The sequence below is a fragment of the Meriones unguiculatus genome, chromosome 6 (genome assembly GCF_030254825.1).
Source record: "Meriones unguiculatus strain TT.TT164.6M chromosome 6, Bangor_MerUng_6.1, whole genome shotgun sequence".
NCBI lineage: Eukaryota > Metazoa > Chordata > Mammalia > Rodentia > Muridae > Meriones > Meriones unguiculatus.
This window is the reverse complement of record NC_083354.1, coordinates 103915360-103930495: the sequence shown is the minus strand read 5'-3', so window position 1 is coordinate 103930495 and position 15136 is coordinate 103915360. Positions and strand designations below refer to the sequence as shown.

The following is a 15136-nucleotide window of genomic DNA, read 5'->3' as shown; positions in this document are numbered from 1 at the left end:
CTTCTTTTTATTTCTCACCTTTAAGTAACTTATTGTGTCCAGTTTGTGCTGTCTATCGCTAACCTTTCGTAGCAATCCACTGGAGTAAAGTAGCCCTGTCAGGAGTCTTCCCAATAAAGAAAACTGACTTTCCCTATCTAGAAGCCATAGTCGGTCCATAGATACTCTGATAAAGGTGAAAACTGTTTGCTTCTTTCCCACTCCATGGCAGGATACTGACAGGCATGATTTTGTGTGGTCTTTTCGAGGCAAGCATATGAGTTGTGGGTTCATGAGCACCACAGTCCTGTCATGTCTAGAACAACCATTTTTCCTCTGATCCTTTCCAAACACTGGCTCTCACAGTCTCTCTCCCATCTTCCTCAATTATTCCTGAACCTTGGGAAGTAATGATATAACATCTATACCATCACTAGACACTCCAGTGACTAGGCTAAGTACTCCAGTGACACTTATTCCCTGATCAACTCATAATTGATCAATTATGAGTTTCTGCATTCAACACCATCCACTTTACAAAGAAACTTCCCTGATGATGTTCCAGAGATACACTATTCTACCAGCAGAGAGAAAGAAAATGAGGGAGTAATTGTATATTGTGTCCATTTAGCAGAAAAATCATGACAGTTCATCCTGGAGTCATATGAGGTACCCTACCATGGTTTCTTGGCCAGATTTATGATACCAGTTCTCTACTCCTCCTGAGGGTTGGTCCTTCAGTCCAATCAGTAAGTAGTTTGTTATCCTCATGATAGCAATGCTGTTAGTGTTCCCATGTGCCTACTTTGCCATACCGGTCATTACTATAATTCACAGTGTTCATAGCTGAGTAAGACTGGTGTTGATATTTTTTTTCCCTCTAGTAGCCTACATAGCACCTACTAGGCTACATACACTACAGGGAGGGAACTTTCTAGTCAGAACCACTTGGATTTCTCTAAGTCCTGTGACCAATATGTGAGGTGTTTTTAGCACTTATGCCTTATAATCAAACAAACTCTTCTTAAAGTTGCCTGTTCTAAAAAATTAAAGCTAACTAGAATGATCACTTGAGAACTTTTAATTTGGCTGGATTTTTTAAGGCAATCATTTCATTTTATTTATAAAGATGCATCTGTTTTTAATAATAAAGTTTTTTTATTATTATCATTTATTATAATTTATTCAAGTTGTATCCCGCCTGTGGCCACCTCCCTCGTCTCCTCCCAATCCCACCTTCCTTCGTTCTTCTCTCCCTGTGCCCCCCCCCCAGCCCAATGATAAGGAAGGTCCTCCTTCCCTTCTATTTGACCCTAGCTTATCAGGTCTCATCAGGAATGGTTGTATTGTCTTCACTGAGCTGGGATCTTAGGTCCTCCTCATACATTGTCCTTGGTTGGGGTATGAGTCTCTGCAGGGCTCCAAGGGCTCAGTTTTTAGGGCTCAGTTGGTCTCCTTTTGGAGCTCCTGTCCCTTCCTGGTCTTTTTATCTCCCTCTTCTTCCATAAGATTCCCTACACTCTGTCCAAAGTTTGGTTATGAGTCTCAGCCTCTGCTTCGATACTTTGATCAGTACAGTCTTTCAGATGCCATCTCTGGTAGGCTCCTTGACAGGAGTACCTAACTGTAAGATTTATTATAAAAATATTAAAATATAATCAAGAATGACTTTATGAATTGTTTGAAAGTACCTTAGTATATATGATAAACAATAAATAATCTATGGTCACAAGGGGCAATTAATTTTATACTTTCTATATTTGAAGGTTAAGTACCTTTAAGCCATGTGGATCCACTTCTCCTCTGGTCAGGTCAACTTTTTATTTCATTTCTTCCCGTATTTATTCATATGTTCAGTGTTGTTAATTCTTTAGGAAAGAAGATGACTCAACAAACATCTTAGAATATTTAACAAAACTCAAGTACCAGGCATGAGAAATCTCCATATTGGTGGTCAAGGTAGCCCAAGAAATTCCTCAAACAATAGAAGCTATTACCATTACTTTTGTCTGCTTCTTAGAGCTGGATTGTACATCCTTATTGCTGAAAAAACTTTTCATTTTGAACATGGAGCCCAAAATATTCAAGGTGGATCAAACTTGAAATCTTCCTTCCTATAGTCTAGGTTCATAGTACCAATAGTCGCTATGAAAGCTGACAAGGGATAGAAGCAATCTGCGGTCTTATCCAGATGTGACATCTATTTAACACAGCAGTAACAAGCCAGCACTTTGATCATCTCTCTTGTGTGAAGAGGCCTAACTAAGCAACAGAAAAAGAGGATCCAGACGGTCCTAATGAGAATGGGAAGGCTGAGGCCAGATAGTAGGGGAAGAGGATCTCCCCTATCAGTGGGCTAGCGGAGGGGTATGGGGGGGAAGAGGAAGGGAGAGTGGAACCACTGGGAGGAGATGAGGGAGGGGCTATAACCAAAATACAAAGTGAATAAATTGTAATAAATAATAAAAATTAAATATATATTTATATATGTTGTGTATATATACATACAATAAAGATACAATAGCGATGCTTACATGTTGGTAAAGAACAGCTATCTAATTGAAAGGAAGGCATTGTCAACAGGAGAGAAATGGTATTTGAAACCTACCACAACTACCTGGGGCTGTTAAGGTCTTAGTAAGTAGTCTCTCAGAGGAGAACATACTACGAACACTTTGAAGAGCAGCATAATTTCTTCTGCATTGTGAAACTTTTCCTTGTCCGTGAAAATAAAAGTGGCTCCCACTACATATCAAAGAAGTTGTTTTTTGTTTGTTTGTTTGTTTGTTTTTAATCTTCAGGAAATGAAGACCGTTAGAGAAAAACACAACTGTTTATAATGCAGGGATCCACGGATCATGCAGAGCCCTTCCCAAGAAGAGACATTTACAAGAATCAAAATTCCTGAACTGAGGTCTACAAGGACCTTGCAGGGAAGCAGGAAGTCTTCTATGAGATGGTGTCTCCTAGAAGTGGCAGGGACCTGAACAAGGATGGTCCCATTAGACACAGTGGGAAAGAGAAAATCTCAAGCGTCTCATCCCTAGACAAAAACCTAGGAGCAACTAATGACTTCTGAAAAGGGGAGAATTAGTTTCTACTGAGTTGAGCATCCTAACTGGGTATTGAGTACAATATGATCAGCCCTTAGACTGTATATTAAATATTTAAAAGAAACGGCAGGTTGTATTGATATATTCATGAATATGTACTTGTTTATGTATATATATATATACCAATAATAATAAAAAAAGAATCCATTATGTGACAGTGAGTGGGGGCATATGGGAAGGGTTGGAGAGGTGAAAGGGACAGGGTAACTGATGTGATTACATTTTTATTTTATTTTATTTTATTTTATTTTATTATTTATTCACTTTACATTCCAATCGTAGCCACCTCCCTGCTCTCCTCCTGCTCCCACCGTCCCTCCCACTCACCCTAATCTCTCCTCTCCTACTCCTCAGAAAAAGGGAGCCCCTAATATCAACCCACCCCAGCACATCTGGCCAGACCACCCTAGAAGGCACCCCATCTTGTCTAATGCAATTATATCTTAATTCAAAAGGAAACTACCCCTGCCCCTAGAAGCATTATAGGTGTGGCTGCTGCATCACATTGTGTCAGTAGGTAATAGACAGGAGAGCGGCTGCGTCTATGCTCCGTGTCCTTGCCTATGAGCATCTGGATGATTAGGACACTAACATTCCCTGAGAGGAACACCAGTCCAGCGCCAGGGGGCTTGGACAGCGGCCTAGCTAAGACCACTAGAAGACACCCAGGACCTGAACATGCTGGAGACTATAAGAACCCTGCCTGGGACTGAGGGCCAGAGGCAGGAGTGGGCTCGAGACAGAGGACCACTCAGGCAGACTGGGCCTCTATCATCTTCATTAGGTATTTACGGCCATCTTCTTGTGCTTCAGCTGTGTTACAGCATCGAAGGCCTGCTGTAGTAAGACAGACTCTGCCATTCGATATTCCTCTGTCGAGAATTCTCTGTTTAGCTCTGTTCCCCATTTTTTAATTGGATTACTTGGTTTGCTGCTTTTCAGCTTCTTTAGTTCTTTGTATATACTGGATATGAGTCCTCTGTCAGATAAAGGGTTAGTGAAGATTCTTTCCCAATCTGTAGGCAGTCGTTTTGTTTTGATGACGGTATCCTTTGCTTTACAGAAACTTTTCAGTTTCATGAGGTCCCATTTATTGATTGTTGCTCTTAGAGCCTGTGCTGTTGGTGTTCTGTTCAGGAAGTTGTCTCCTGTGCCAATGAGTTCTAGGCTGTTCCCCACTTTTTTTTCCAATTGATTTAGGGTATCTGGTTTTATGTTGAGGTCCTTGATCCACTTTGACTTTAGTTTTGTGCAGGGTGATAAATATGGATCTATTTTCATTTTTCTGCATGTAGACATCCAGTTGGTCCAGCACCATTTGTTGAAGATGCTGTCTTTTTTCCATTGAATGGAATTGACTTCTTTGTCGAATATCGAGTATTCATAGGTGTGTGGATTTATTTCTGGGTCTTCTATGCGGTTCCATTGATCCTCCTTTCTGTTTCTATGCCAATACCATGCAGTTTTTATTACTGTTGCCCTGTAGTACAGCTTGAGATCAGGAATGGAGATACCTCCAGATGATCTGTTGTCGTACAGGATCGTTTTGGAGATTCTGGGTTTTTTGTTTCTCCATATGAAGCTGAGAATCTTTTTTTCAAGGTCTGTAAAGAATTGAGTTGGTATTTTGATGGGAATTGCAACTTAAAGAAATGCTCATCCTCATTAGCCATCAGGGAAATGCAAATCAAAACGACCCTGAGATATCACCTTACACCCATCAGAATGGCCAAGATGAAAAACTCAAGCAATAACACATGCTGGAGAGGTTGTGGAGAAAGGGGAACCCTCCTCCACTGCTGGTGGGAATGTAAACTGGTACAACCACTCTGGAAAGCTATCTGGCGCTTTCTAAGACAAATAGGAATAGTGCTTCCTCCAGACCCAGCTATACCACTGCTAGGTATATACCCAAAGTTTGTTCAAGTACACAAAAAGGGCACTTGCTCAACCATGTTTATAGCAGCTCTATTTGTAATAGCCAGAACCTGGAAACAACCCAGATGTCCATCAACGGTGGAATGGGTACAGAAATTGTGGTATTTTTATACAATGGAATACTACTCAGCAATCAAAAAGGAGGAAATCATGAAATTTGCAGGCAAATGGTGGAATCTAGAAAAGATCATTCTGAGTGAAATATCCCAGAAGGAGAAAGACAAACATGGGATATACTCACTTATATAGACCTATAAGATATGATAAACATAATGAAATCTATACACCTAAAAAAGATAATCAATTGAGCGGACATGGGGTAAGATGATCAATCCTCATTTAGAAAGACAGGTGGGATGTGCATTGAACGTATGACAGGAGTCTACTGAGCGCATCTGAAAGACTCTAACTAGCAGTGTTTTCAAAGCAAAGACTCATGACCAAACCTTTGGCAGAGTACAGGGAATCATAAGAAAGAAGGGGAGTTAGTCTGATGGGGAAAGGATAGGAGCTCCACAAGGACCAAATATATCTGGGCACAGGGTCTTTTCTGAGACTGACATTCAACCAAGGACCATGTATGGATATAACCTAGAACCTCCACTCAGATGTAGCCTGTGGCAGCTCAGTAACCAATTGGTTTCCCAAAGTGAGGGGAACAGGGACTATTTCTAACAGGAACTCAATGACTGGCTCTTTGGTCTCCCCACCCCCGAAGGGAAGAGCAGTCCTGTTAGGCCACAGAGGAGGGCTTTGCAGCCAGTCCTGAAGATACCTGATAAAACAGGATCAGATGAATGGGGAGGAGGTCCCCCCTATCAGTGGACTTGGAAAGGGGCACGGTGGAGATGAGGGAGGGAGGGAAGGACTGGGAGGGAATGAGGGATCGGGACACGGCTGGGATACAGAGTTAATAAAATGTAACTGATAAAAAAAATAAAATAATAAAAAATTTAAAAAAAAAGACAGACTCTGGTGACGCCTATTGCTCTGGCTGTTGTCGATTGTGTTCTCACGCTGGTCTTTAGCATCTGTGTTTTGAGGTTTTAGGTTTAGAGGCTGGTTTCTGGGGTTATCTTCCTTGGATGTGTGGTTTGGGTATGTTTTTATCCTTGGCTTCTGCTTCCTCTCTGTCTTCTGGCCTGTGTGTCCTGGGGTTCTGGTGACTAAGTGAGTCTTCAGATCTAGTACTGTGTTTGCCCTGGGGTTCTTGGGGCTCAGTAGCCTCTAAGATTTTAGCCTCTAGAGTCTCTAGTTCAGTATGGATTGGAGTGCCGGGTGATAGCATGCCTCTAGGAAAGCTGGTGGAGTTGTGAAATGGAAAATGGAGCCCGGGGGTAGGGTAAAGTTTCAGGCGGTGGTTGAGTATGGTTTTAGGAGAGATGGCACACAAGGGCTTGGGGCAGGCTCTTACCTGATTACATCTGGTGCCAGAGGCTTCCAAGAAAGCAGGCCAAGTCGTAGGAATGGAAATATATCACAGGATCTGGGTGCGCTCTGCTTGGTGTGCTTTCGGGTGACTTAGTGGGCAGGAGCATGAAGGGAAGTTACCTGGAGTCCTCGGTGCAGGAAGGTCCAGGAAAGCAGACAGTTGTGGGGCCGTAAACGAAGCACAGGGTTTAGGGTGCAGTTTATTGCTATTGTGTGCGCTTTTAGGGGAGTTGGAAGGCAGGATTTTAGGGGCAAGGAGAGGCTTTTCTGTGGTGCCTGGTGCTTGAGGGCATCCTGGGGTCCCCATGGCCAACAGACCTCCAGAAAATCAGGCAAGGTTATGGGGTTGTTATTCTTTTTGGAGAATACTGACAGCATCGCATTAAAATGTTTAACAATTAAAAACATTAGTAAATGTTCTTTACTAAATATTCAGAAAATCATTTATGGCAGATGTGTCCAAGAATGCTAGTTTTTAAACCTGTTGATTTAATTTAGCCACACAAAGCGTAAATTCTTCATTTAGTACCCTTTCCTCTGAAGCAACAGAGAAAGAACAGCACTAGTTACAAATGTATTGATTTATTTCTGCAGCCATCAAATATTTTTACACTCATCCGCAGGAAAATATGTTTTACACACTGATATAATACACACACACACACACACACACACACACACATCCATTTATAGGAAGTTACATCCACACAGAACTGAAAAACATATTTCATACTGGGGAGCTTATTTTTACTTTCAACAGTGAATACTAAGATTGTTTCAACTTGGCTTTTACAGCTTTTATATGTGAGTCAAAGTCTTCTTGGTGTTTACTAGCACCAACCAAAGGGATGTCATAGGTACCAAAATACATACCCATGATTTGAAAATCCCTGACATCACAGGACTTAGAGATGCTTTTTGTCATGTTCATAAAACATTGTTTTATTTTCTAAGAAGAAAACATATTTTATGCATAGACCAAACACTATAAGGTTGTTTTGCCCGAAGGAATAGTTTCTTAATGATGTACTCGTGTTTTTCCAATGGGTGTGACATTCTTTACAGCTCAGATACAGAGTATGTACACCCTTACGTAAAATGATAAGAGCAGTGTGTGTTCCAAATTGCTAACACACTTCAAACTGATTCTAGCAAGCAGAAGTTCATTTACCAAATGGAGCTGATGAGCTCACAGGATAAGTATGTTGGCTTAAAAATGAAGCCCCATATTCCCTGAGGAATTGCTGTTTTCACTAGGCTCTTTCTTCATGTGTTAATTGTGGGGTGGGAAGCAAGTTATATGTCTTATCCTTTTTTTTTTTCTACTTGCCCTGACTGCCAGAATATCTTTAAGGTGGTTACAGAAATAGAAGAGATGTTTGAGGAACCATATACAGAGTGAAACCAAAAGGACATAGAGTAACAAAAAATATAATGGTAAGTTTACAAATATTTTCAGGGGCAAGAGAGTTAGATCAGTGAGTAAAGGTGCTTCTCATGCAAGCCTGGTGACTGGAATTTGACCCCTTGTATCCACTTAAAGGAAGAAGGATGGAGAGAACTGATTCCACAAAGTTGTAATCTGACCTTCACATTTCTGCCCACAAACGATTATCACACACAAATACACACACACACACACACACACACACAATTTTAAAAAACACACAAAGCAATAACAGCATCTTGTCAATGAGACTGATAAGAGCTTCAAAATTATTAGCACTGAAATATGAAATACTTGGCTATGAATGTAATAATTATGTGAATTTCAGAAAGTATTAATACTGTGATAATCATTCATATTTTATGTATCGTAGTTATGAAAAATAAAATAATAAATCTGTTCTGTGGTGATGAAGCATTTTCATAAGAAATTTTATCATTGATATAAAAAGATAATTTTATAGAACAGACCCCAGCTTTTCTATTTCATGTGCTGACGAACCTTTCAGAAATAAATTATACACAAAAATATTCTGTGTGGAAAGTGAAGGAAGGAAAGAGAAGAGATTGGGTGAAAGTCTTTTGAAAGACAGAGTCTAGGAGCCATATGTGTCACCTCTTTTCTCACTTGGGACATTTTCACTCATCAATATTTTCAATTCTAGAGCTAGACCTGTCATTCAGGTGAGAGTTCACTGCAGTTAACTTTCAGATTTATGAACATGGCCAAAGAAAGCAATCTGAACAATTTAGCTATGAAGAGACTTCCAAATTTGGTGACCAAAAACTGAATGGCTACTGTTTACTTACACATGGCAAAGAAACATATTGTCACAGTGAATGGATTTGTAGTCCAAAAGTAGAAAAACAGAACATTAAAGCCCAGAAGTCAAGGACAGAAGAAAGGGGTGGGGAGCAAAGTCAAAGCTCAGGCTCAGACATGAGTCTCTCTCTCTGTCTCTCTCTCTCTCTCTATCTATCTATCTATCTCTCTGTCTCTCTCTTTCATACACACACACACACACACACGTCTTTTGTCTTGTGTAAATAAATTAATAGCTCGTGTGCACAAGAGCCAATTTACCCAATGTGCAATTCACAAAGGAAACATTCTGAGTTACACAGACACATGGGTAAATGTGGTGAGGGTTTTAGGAAAGCCTGCACTTTGCATGGAAATTAAATATAGGCACTGGGAAAGTCCTTACTGTGCACACATGGGCTGAATCCACGCTGAGCATATGGAACTCATTCCATCTTCTGTAAACTGCACAGGGCTTGCTTTCTGCCTCATCTCTCATGCAGCCAGTCAGTACAAGGGATGTGTGGATGTCACCCAGCCTTTCAGCATATCTCCCAGCTTTACACCTAAAACTGTCAAAGGCCAGCAGCATGTCAATGGGCATGCAACAGCCAAAACGTCAGCAAGACTAGTAGGACCAACACAGAGGGAAAGGGCTGCATGTGCAGTGAGCGCTGATTGAACGCGCTTGAAGTTCTCCCCTGACTCCTTCACCAAGAGCTGCTGAGACAGAGAATGTCACTCAGTTTCTAGTCTTCATCAGTAGCCTGAAAAGAATGTTTCCCATTATAGCTGCTTCACGGGAATGCCAGTAATGATATTTAAGGTTTTCATGTAAAATACTTCTGGCAATTTATGTACAAAAAGTAAGTATATTGGGCTTTATAAAGTAAGATAATCTGATGAAACAGAATTCTTGCTGAAATTATTAAACAAAGATCCGAAAAAACTAAATTATCCATTTAAAAAGAACTGAGATAAATGTTTCTTGTAGAACTAACTACCTTAAAAACATTTCTTTTCCCTTTCTTTATAAAAACAAAGAACCTAAAAATCTTGGAAGGAGTCATGATACTAGACACAACTGAATCCCCAAATTAACATGAAACCAGTAATTACTAAAATGTGGTAAGTTCTCTGCTGAGCTCAACCTTGCTTACCACCCACAAATCAGTTTCCTTTTGATTAATTCAGTACAAGGGCCAAGAACTGCACGGATCTACTCCCTCTGGGGCAGTGTGAAGGTCCATCATTTCCAAAGAACAGTGTGTGCTTAGCAGCCCGAGCCATTCTCATAATAGCACTCTGACCACAAAAACATATTGCTCCATAGACATGTCAATTCAGCATTCTGTACTAAAATCACACAAGTAGTCAAGGGAAAAGGCATGGTGCCTAGCTCTACATTTTGTCAAAGAGTTTCCCAAAACATGGAAGTAGGGGTCATGGTGTTTTAACTAAACCTTTGGTCATGATGAGCTGAATTTAGTATCCCGATTTAATGTGGATCTGTGACTTTAAACACACTTCCTTAATTTACCCATGTGCATTGCTTTCTTCATCTATCACATGGGAGTAATATGTCAAACCTGCATGAGTAGTATGTGATACGTGAAACATTTACATAGGATGGATATTTCTATGAGGCCATTAGACCGACTCTAGACTCTTGCATGTTGAGGACTCTAAATCAATCTTATGTAAAAGGGGTCACACAGAATATTTCACAATGTAACAAATTTGTGATTCACATCTGATAGAGGGTACATATAGAAATGATAACATTTTTCATAGAGTAACTTGAAACTCAAACTAATGGATGGCTTGGGAACTTCGTCAGATCATGTGCCATGATACCTTTGAACAAGGAAATGTAGAATTATGAGAGCCAGCGCCAATGTAATATTTAACACAAACGAAAACTGAAGCTCCTTTAAAAGACTGCCTGATGCTTAGGAAAGATATAGCTAAAATAATTATGATTGTTTACATAATTAGAATTAATTATGAATAATTAAAGATTTAAAAATTAACTGAAAGTTAAAGCAATAATCCTTCAGCTATTAGTCACAGCAATACACATTCATTCTCCAGAAGTCAAAGGTCAATTTCTTCATACTCAACTCCTCACGATTCTGTAGATATATATAATCATTCCTCAGGAAGGAAGGTCCGTCTTCTTCAGTTTCCACTTTGCATGGTTTTCTTCTATTTTTCTCTCCTCTATTTATGCTTGTAATAATAACCAATGGCTCAGTAGTTAGGAGCACTGTCCGCTCTTCCAGAGGTCCTGAGTTCAAATCTCAGCAACTACCTGGTGGCTCACAACCATCCACAATGGGATCTGACACCCTTTTCTCACATGCAGATCTAGATGCAAATAAAACACTCATCTACAATAAATACATAAATAAATAAATGTCAGCAGCATCTTCACCATCATTGTTCGCCCATCAGTGTCACCCTGGGTAATAGAATCACAAAGTTCTCTTTCAAGAACCAAAAATTTTAGAGCTCATATATATAAATGGATGTTGTTATCCCTGCAATAGACATAAATACTAAAGACAGATAGATAGTGAGAGATATAGCATATGTCATTATATGGTTGAGCTTGGCAATGCTTTTTCAAGCAACAGTACTAGTGCAAATTCTAAGTTAACATTGTTGTGTATCTAGCAGAGAAAACAGAAATATGGATATGAGAAAACAGCAACACTTGATCTTGTCTACTTGAGGAAAATAAACAAAATTAATTAGAGGCCCATTTAGAGGGGAAAAAAATCAAAGAATATGAAGCTGCTAGCAAGGCATAAGGGATTACAGGGACTCTTCTGCCAGTGAAGATGAATGAAGGTTATTCTGGGTCATTAGTCCCTATCAATATTTATCTGGGGCATAAAAACCTTCTTTGACTAGAGTGAAGATTCCACTGCTCATATATTTAAGATGGTAGACAATTACTAGACAATTAAAGGGTTCTCTTTTTTTCTTTCTTCTTCCCAATTTCCTCCCATCTCCTGAGCCTCCCCCTCCTTCCTCAGGTCTTACTTCTTCCTTTTCTTCTTACTTCTCTCTAAAAGAAGCAACCAACCAACCAATCAGTGCTACCTTTACACTTAACATAATGAAGACCTTGAAATTGCAAATTTTTTGGTCCAGATATTTCTTATTATATGAGCCTCTTGGAGGCATTTTCAATGAAACCACCAGTATTTCTAGTTCTTTAAATATTCCGGATACTAATGCTCTATCAGATGTATAATTGGTAAGATATTTTTTCTCATTCTGTAAAAAGTTACTTAAGTAAAATTATGATGTCTTTTTCTGTATAGAAATTTTTTAGCTTCATAAAGTCCTATTTATCTTATTTTTTTTTGTATAATACTTTTCCTGTAATAATGAGTTCAAGCCTGCTCTGTATTTTTCCTCTATCAGGTTCACAGTGTCTAACCTAATGTTGAAGTCTTTGATAGATCTGTGGCTGAGTTTTGTTCAGGGTGATAGATATGGTTCTATTATTCTTCTTCTACATGTAGTCATTTCATTTGATCAACATCACTTTGTGCATATTTTCAGTTACTTTGTCAAAAATATAGTGTTCTTATCTGTGTGGGGGGGTGGGGGGAATACCCAGAGCTGCCTTAATTCTGCTCAGCTACAGGACGATGAACTTTATGAATTTTTAAAATTTTGGCGGCTAATTTTTGTTACAATAAAGTAATTCTTTTCCAAAAAGATTTCTTTATACCTGTGTGGGATCATGCTCATAAATATCACCCAGCACACACTAACTTCATATAATGTTGCATACAGTGTATTACTGTTATTGGTATCATAAAATAGAAAATATAGCTGTCCTCCTGAGTTACAGTCATCAAAATATTATTAAGTTTAGTAAAGTTGCTTAAAATAGTAAATATACTAATACATGGAATAAGACAAAGAATCTCTATTCTTTCTTACTTGATCATTTTCTCTTACTATTTGACATGAATCCATTTTATCCAGTTATTTACTCAAATATAAGGGGTGTGTGTGTGTGTGTGTGTGTGTGTGTGTGTGTGTGTTTTCCATGTATGGACAAAATCTTCACTTCTGCAATATGTGTAATTTGTAAGAATGAAATAAATGCCTCAAAAAGACTGAATCATCACCGCAAAGTATAAGTATTGTAGCTAACTATGCACAGAACCCACTAAACTAAAAGCAGCCCTTGCAAAACAAACCATTCTCTTAAGCAATCAATGCTAATTGCAAAGGCAACAAACATTTAAACCCCAGCTGAAGAAGCCACAGACTGTCCGCAAAAGCCTCGTATGAAATCTGCTACATATTGCAGAACTAGAAGAAACCATTTGTTGGTGTTAAAAGGTGACTTCTACAAGATGTTCAAAGAGATTCTGAGAACAGTCAGATGCACGGACTGTAGACATCAGTCGTCATTTTATTGGCACAGTAATGCATTCTCTACAGGGCAGGGTATAGGAAGCATCTTTATTTAATTATGAAGTGCAATCATTAGGAAATCATGAATGTTACTTTAAAATGCATACTTTGAAATAACATAAAACTATTGACAAGAGATTTACTACAATATGGGATTTAAGGTATATTTATGTATGATTTCTTTGAAAATATGTGCTGTAAATCTAATGTGACAGTGAGCATAGAGGATCCCAAACAACATTATCTATTTCAAAAAATAATATTATGTGTTAGAAAGACCATATTCAAACTCATGGGCCACTATGAGATAGTACATGAAGGATATTAATGTAAAATAAGAAATGTGGATAGGGAGGCAAGACATTAATATATCTACTTAAAGCAAATATTTACTTAAAAGCATTAAGTGTTAGAAAATAAAAATCCATGTTAATGCTAAAATTATTATAGGTTAGTAAATATAAAATGTTCATAGCGTTATTTTTTTGAAAAAAATACGTTTTTTTAAATTCCAAGTCTTCTTAATATTTTAGCTTTCACTGATCATTTATTTTTTTTAATTAGAGTTACGGTTGCTGTGATAGGGTACACTGACAGAAAGCAACTTGGAAAGGAAAATATTTATATGGCTTATGCTTCCACATCACTGTTCATTAATGAAGGAAGTCAGAAGGACAGGAACTCATGTAGGTCTGGGACCTGGGGCAGGAGCTGATGTAGGGGTCATGGAGGAATGCTGCTTACTGGCTTGCTCCTCGTGGATTGTTCAGCCTGCTTTCTTAGAGAATCCAGACCCATCAGCCCCGTGATGGCACCACCAGCAATAGGATGGACCCTCACACATCGATCACCAATTAAGAAAATGTCCAAAGGTTTGCCCACAGGCCAATCATGCGGCAATCATTTTCTCAGTTAAGGTTCCTTTCTCTCTGACGGCTCTAACTTGAGCCAAGTTAATGTAAAACTAGTGAAATTAGCCCGCACAACTCTTTTCTTCTGTACTTTCATGGTGGCTTCATAGAATGCACCATTCCTCTGATTATTCATCCAGCCTCTTTAGGAATTTTAACAGGTTTTCTCTTATAGTTTGAATATCAAATATCCCCAAAGCCCATGTACTTTGTTGTGGGTTTTTTTTGGGGGGGTCTTGTTTTTGTTGTTGTTGTTGGGGGGGTGTTCTTTTTTATTTTTTATTTTTAGTTTGCTTGTTTGCTTGTTTTTTGTTTGTTTGTTTGTTTGTTTTTATAGTCAGGGTTTCTCTGTGTAGCCTTGGCTGTCCTGGACTCACTTTGCAGACTAAGCTGGCCCTGATCTCAAAGAGACCCACTGCCACTGCCTCCCAGAGTGCTGGAATAACAAGCGTGTGTTGGCACTCAAGGATAGGCCCACGTACTTTATAAAAGCTTCGTTGTTATCCTCTAATGCCATATGGAATAATTGGAACTTTTAGCAGATGGGGCCTAGAAGGAAAGAAATCTCTCTCTCCTTCTCCCTTTCTTCCTCTCTCTCTCTCTCTCTCTCTCTCTCTCTCTCTCTCTCTCTCTCTCTCACCATGTGGTAGCCAGGCCTTCTATGTCAAAACAGACTTAGTGAGTCAAATTTTTTTTTGTAATAAACTTTGTCACAGCAATGAGTAAACTAGCTAAAACAGAACAATTAGTCAAGAAGTCAAGACTTTGCTGTGACAAACCTGGCCATTAGCTTGTAAGTACTTGATAATTTTTATTTTAATTTCAACATTTTTGTGTATATGTATATTTTGTATTTGTTTGTGGCAATGTTTGTGATGTTGTTGTTTTTATTTTTTGAAAAATATGGATTTGAATCTGTGGGTAAGAGACACCTTAGAATTTCACCAGTAGAATATAAGGGTCCTTTCTGCAGGAACAGCAAAAGGAGAGATGGCTAAGAGAAAAGCCAACGGTGGAGACTAAGCTCACAAATCTTCAGTTAAAAAAGAAGAAGAAGAAGAAGAAAA

General features: G+C 38.9%; 1 non-coding gene across 1 annotated transcript; it reads left to right on the top strand.

The window, feature by feature from the left end:
* Window positions 1-3556: 3556 nt before the first annotated feature.
* LOC132654994 (small nucleolar RNA SNORA17) lies at window positions 3557-3687 on the top strand. The gene has a single exon (XR_009592586.1). It is a non-coding gene; the product is annotated as a small nucleolar RNA SNORA17 (small nucleolar RNA).
* The last annotated feature ends 11449 nt before the right edge of the window (window positions 3688-15136 follow it).